General features: G+C 30.9%; 1 protein-coding gene across 1 annotated transcript in view; it reads left to right on the top strand.

Annotated features, from left to right (window-relative positions):
- The first annotated feature begins 214 nt into the window (after nucleotides 1-214).
- The window catches only part of knockout (Stork-head domain-containing protein knockout), a 90068-nt gene continuing 84282 nt past the window's right edge, over nucleotides 215-6000 (top strand). Inside the window, exon 1 of the mRNA XM_065504070.1 lies at nucleotides 215-369. The gene's annotated coding sequence lies outside the window, so the exon portion shown is untranslated. The remainder of the gene's footprint in view (nucleotides 370-6000) is intronic.

Here is a 6000-nt window from a genome sequence, read left to right as displayed (position 1 = left end):
AAATACGGTTTATAGCGAATGTGTTAAAATACTGCAATTAAATATCAAATTGAATTTCATACATACACACATCCATATGTATCTATGTACATAAATACATACAATTCATATGTTTACTGATACAACAACAATAATATCTACATATATACAGATACATTTATTTTGGAAAATAATAACAACAACATTATCAACTGCGACACTAAAGAAATAAAGTGTACAACATTTACGAGTAGAAAAACTTTAAAAAATTTTAAATAAACAACAACCAAAAAACAATTACAAGGTGATGGGATTTAAAAACAACAAAAACTTAATTTTAATTTGCTGACAATGCTGCAGCAAAAACAACATCAACAAACAAAAACAGAGGTGAGTTTTTAACCAACCAGTTAGTTTAGTTAACTGACGTAATTTGCACATCGTATCTGTCAAAATGCAACAACATTTTAACCCATATTCTGCTTATGTATTAATTTTTGTTGTAGAATTCGTTTTTTTTCTAAATTTTGTTATGAAAGCAATTTTATTTGTTTGGGCTTAATTTAAATAAGAATTGAGCCACAAAAAAAACTTTACTAATTCAATTTACACCACAGCACAAATTAATTACTTTTTGAAATATACTCGTAGTATGAATTTAAACACTTTTTCCCAATACATACTTTCTGTATGAACTTTGCCCCAAAAAAATTCAAACACTTGAACATTTTGTAGAAATTTGACATGAATGCAAATATAATTATGTTTTAAACTTCAAAAATATTTGAAAAAAATTAAATATATTCAAACAAAGAACATATGGACAATTCCATATCATCGTACGTGACATTTGTACGCCTATAGAGTGGAATAGATTTTGCAAAAATAAGAATATCTGAAAAATAATTTGGTCTTTATGTTCCATTCAGATGGTACTATATTTTAAAATAATAAAAAGTTCTTTCGAAACATTGTAGTCCAAAATATGGATCGAAATAAGGGTATATCGTACGTGACATAAAATGGAACTCATTTTCTACTCATGTAGAAATATGCAAAAATATTCGAATCGTGAGAGGCGTTATGTTTTCTTTTAATTTCTTACACTAAACGAAATATTTTCCCTTTACAATCCGTCATATTTAAATAAAAACAATCTTTGTATGATTTTATAATACATAAAATTTAATATAGTACGTGACATACTGTACGTGACAGATTTTTTTCTTATAATAAAACAATATATATTCTGTAAATATACATATGTATACAAAAACTAAAAAAATTAATAGAAAATATACATTCGGTTTCAATAAACAATTTGACAATAGCAAAAAAAACAATCAAAGTAAAATTCATACTACAAGCTAATTGGGAGCCTAGTTTTGGCCGCAATTTTAGCCCAAAACATTAAAAAATTAAATATAATCAGTTTAAACTATTATTTTTGTCTTTAAAATGTTTTAATATGATCTAAATACATTCACATAGTAACATTTTATTATTTTCTTCTATTCAAATCATCTTGAAAAAAAGTTTCAAGGGTTTTTGTGCTTTCAGTCGTGGTAGCGATTCTCGTGGAATTGCCCATATGGCTTGAACTTACATATGTTTCCTTTCTATTGAGTTAAAGTTTAATACAACTATAATTCAATTGCTTGACTATAATTCAAGGTTTGAATTCCACTTGATTTCAAATTGCATTCCAGTATCCATTCGAGTAATCATCTTTCGCTTAATCGAATAAAAAATTAACATTTTCGAATGAAAAAAACAATTAAGAAAGAATGGTCGGTCAAGCCCGACCATATAATACCCTACACTAAGTAAAAGAGTAAAAACATTTATCTTTTAAAATTTCAATAATTTATATTTTTGAGTGATTTTCGGAAGTGGGGTTATATGGGGGCTATGACCAATTATGGACCGATCACCATGAAATTAGGTCGTGTGATTTATGTCTATATTAAAGTTAACTATGTTGAATTTTGTGTGTATACCAACATTTTTAAGCGATTTATGCACGTTAAAGTGATTTTCGGAAGCGGGTCTATATGGGAGCTATGACTAATTATGGACCGATCGTAACAAAATTTGGTGACATGAATTTTGTGTATAGAAAACTTATTTGGAGCGGAATTTGTGGAGATTCATATATAAATTAAACATTTATGACCGATAAAGTCCAATTTCGGGAGGACATTTGTATGGGGGCTAGGTGAAATAATGGACCGATTTCAGCCAGTTTCAATAGGCTTGGTCCTTGAGCCGAAAAAATAATATGTACCAAATTTCATCGAAATATCTTCAAAATTGCGACCTGTACTCTGCGCACAAGTTTTACATGGACAGCCAGCCGACCAGACGGACGGACGGACATCGTTTAATCGACTCAGATAGTGATTCTAAGTCGATCGGTATACTTTAATGTGGGTGTTAGACTAATATTATTGGGCGTTACAAACATCTGCACAAACGCATTATACCCTCCCCACTATGGTGGTGTAGGTAAAATTTATAAACACATACGCCACTGTGCTTCAAAATTCGTGGGGTGTAGCCAATACTTTTCCTACATGTTCGAACACTCTAACGTATACAAATTTTGTAAATTTCTCTTTGATTAAAAAAAATTTTAACATTTCTATTAAAAATAATTAAATATTTCGTAAATTCACAAGGTCTCTTATCATGTCATAATGTCCTAATATTTCACAATGGTTTTTATTGCCGAGCGACCGAGTCGTTATATATGTATAGGGACATTATGACAATATGACTGATAAGAGACCTTGTGAATTGAAAAATTGTTAGTTTTGCTAAATTACGAGTAACAAAAATATTTAGATTCCGACCGAAAAAATATTTTAATTTTAGACCATGTTGAAACATGGCACCCATTTTTAGGTGCCCTGAAGTACCCATTTTATATTGTGGACTCCATAATTCTTGTTTCCTCACCTTCAACTGAAAATGTTTTTTGAGGGAACAGGTTTTAAAGGATAAATATTTTTTGCATTATATTTAAAACTACTCATAATTTCTCCTTTAAAATTCTATAATATATATTTTTGCTTTATAAAAGTTTCGGTATTCGGCCCAACGTTAAAAATGTTTACAGTCTGTCCTGTAAACTCTACCATAGAATAATAACTAGATATGAAATTCTATTACCCAAAAAATCTAAACCAGTTGTCAAAAAAAAAAATGCATTATTAATAAAATACAATAGCTTATAACCAAAATAACATATGTACTTAATTTAGTTTCTTAAATTTTTCTTTTTATGGCTACTTACTTTATTACTCCACTGACTTTATATAGAGTTTGAGCTATTGAGAAATTTCTTTATATTTTAGGCAACACAGACATATGTAAATATTAAAAAAAAACCATAAAACGATTTCTATTCACATTATTTTATTATGAAAGAAAAAAATATATTTGTTTTTTATTAAGGAAATTGCATTAAAAAAAAATGCAGTTTTATAACAGTGACACGATCTATAAAGGGTTAAATGACAATTTCAATGAATTCATTTTCAGCTGTTGAACATTGAAAATCTCAACGAGAAATCTGTATCTGAATGCCGTGCATTCGAACATTATCATATTGTGAAGATCGTCATGCGAATTTTTAAATTTACAAAAACATCAAAAACGTAAAACAGCAACTTTTTATGTTAGACTTGCTGACTTGAGCTGGAGTTTTTTTTTATTTTTTAACTAAGTAGTACCATTTATGGCCGGCCGGTTGGTTGGTTGGTCTATAGGTTGTGTGATTTAATTGCAGTGTAGTGGCAGAGTGCTTGTTATTGTTGTTTTTGCAGCTAAAGTTGGTGGTGGTGCAGGTGGTTGGTGTTGATGTTGGTGGATGGTTAGTTGCAGTACAAAACAACTCTCAGCTTTTAGTTTTTATTATATTTTCGCATCATCACCATTTCTATACAATTGACAATTGCATCTCTGGGGACGGACGACACACAGTGACAATATTGAGACAAACATTTATCAATTTTCTTTATTTGTTTTCATTTGTTTTGTCCAAAACAAGCTGCCTGCCATTGAACATTCAAAAAAATCCATATAAAACATAATTGAAATGACTGACTTCTACGGTTTTCGGCTTTCTTTATAAACAACATACAAACATAATTAAATACAGACAGATAGTGTACATTCATATACATTCAACCATCCATCCATCCATTCATACTTACAAAATACGCACAACTTTCTTTCTTTCTTTCACATACATTGTAGATACGTAGATACAGATACGAGTACATTTGTAATGTAACTGGCTCTGTTGTAATGTGCTGCGTTGTGGCAGACTGCTGCTCAAATTAAACTTTCTGGCTTTTAGACGCAGTTAGTTTACAACTCTTTAGCAAGATGATTATTATCATTGCAAAACAAGCATATAAATAAATATAGAAATATCTTTATACATGTGTATGTATGTATCTATCTAATTGTGAGTGTTTGTGTGTACATACTTGTTGTACTAGTAGTAGATATGTATTTATGTGCATCCATGGTGTTTGTACATCAAACAATATTTGACATCGTCAAAATGACAATTTAATGCGCGATGAAAGTCTGATGTTTGAAATGAAAAGTGCGTAAAAGTCGTCATCGTCTTACTCGCCTTTATCGCCATCGCCTTTGCCGTTTAGTTGATTTGACTTGTGTTGGGTTGAGTTGAGTTTTGTCGTCAATATCAGTTATTATTACCCACAAATCTACTGTCAACTAAAAACGAAAAAAAAAATACCAAAACAAAATCATAAAACTTTTAAGCGAATTTAAGAGGCAAGAAGCTCATACAAGTGGTATGACCAGCTACACTTTTTATGGCCTAAAGCAGGCAACAGCAGCAGCAGCATGGCAAGGCAACCAGCTTATTGCTTATTTCTACATACAGATATACATTAGGGTGTCGCCGTTTGTATGGAAGGAAAATAAGTTAAAGGTGGTTAGTTTAATTTAGTTTGTTTGATTAGACCATTTATAGAAAAAATGACCCTAAAAGGTCCTTTTTGAAGGTTTTTATTATTTTTTCATATTCAAATAATTCAAATAAAATTCGCACTAGATTGATAAAACCATTTGGGTGAAATTATATGAGGTTTATAATTTATTAATTTAAACTAATTATGGATATATTTCCACGATCCCGAACGCGACATTCGTACGCCTTTGAAGTGATACAAAATAAAGAAATCTGAAAAATGAATAATACAAAGCACTATGTTTAGTGCAAACGATAGGTTTTGCGGATTAGTTGTTTCCAATATATTAGAAATAAACATGGTATCCCGAACGAGACAAAAATGGAGCTCGTTTTCGACTGTCTCTAGAAAAGGGCAAAAAATCAACGAATTTTGACATAATTTAGTAAAAACGGGTTTTTATTAAAATAGTGAAATGTTCAAATGTTTGCATTGACTACTTCCCATCTTTCTGGTAACATATGGATTCCGAGCCAAAATAACTTCTTATATTTTGTTTCCAAGAACAAATCAAGCCAATATCGGATACTCTGTTCCAAATAGTTCCCAACCACTTCATTATAAATAGTTTTTAACAGGTATTTAACAGGTATTGCAACATGTTGTCATGATGAAATATTACAATTTCATGTCTGGCTGCATATTCTGGGCGTTTTTGAAAATGCTCTCTTCAAACTAATCAGTTGCGTTCGGTACAGGTTCACTGTGATAGTCTGGCCTGATTTCAGGAGTTCATAATTGATAGGATGCTTTTGGTTTCACCGAATACAGAGCATTATCTTAGCGCCATGGATATTTGGCTTTGGTGTCGATTTGGCTGGTTGGCCAGACTTCACGTACGATCTCTTAGACTTTCTTTTATTGCGTTCAAGCAGCATTTCAGACGTGCAGAATCGTCTTTCAAGGTCTCTCAGCTTCAATTCGTATAGTACTCAATTGGATAAAACTCGTTGCTCGCAATGTTTTGAAATTGCTGATTGAGTAGCTCCCAATGATTTTGGAAGCT

Source organism: Calliphora vicina, chromosome 3 (assembly GCF_958450345.1).
Source record: "Calliphora vicina chromosome 3, idCalVici1.1, whole genome shotgun sequence".
NCBI classification, from domain to species: domain Eukaryota; kingdom Metazoa; phylum Arthropoda; class Insecta; order Diptera; family Calliphoridae; genus Calliphora; species Calliphora vicina.
This window is presented reverse-complemented; position numbering and strand designations above follow the sequence as displayed.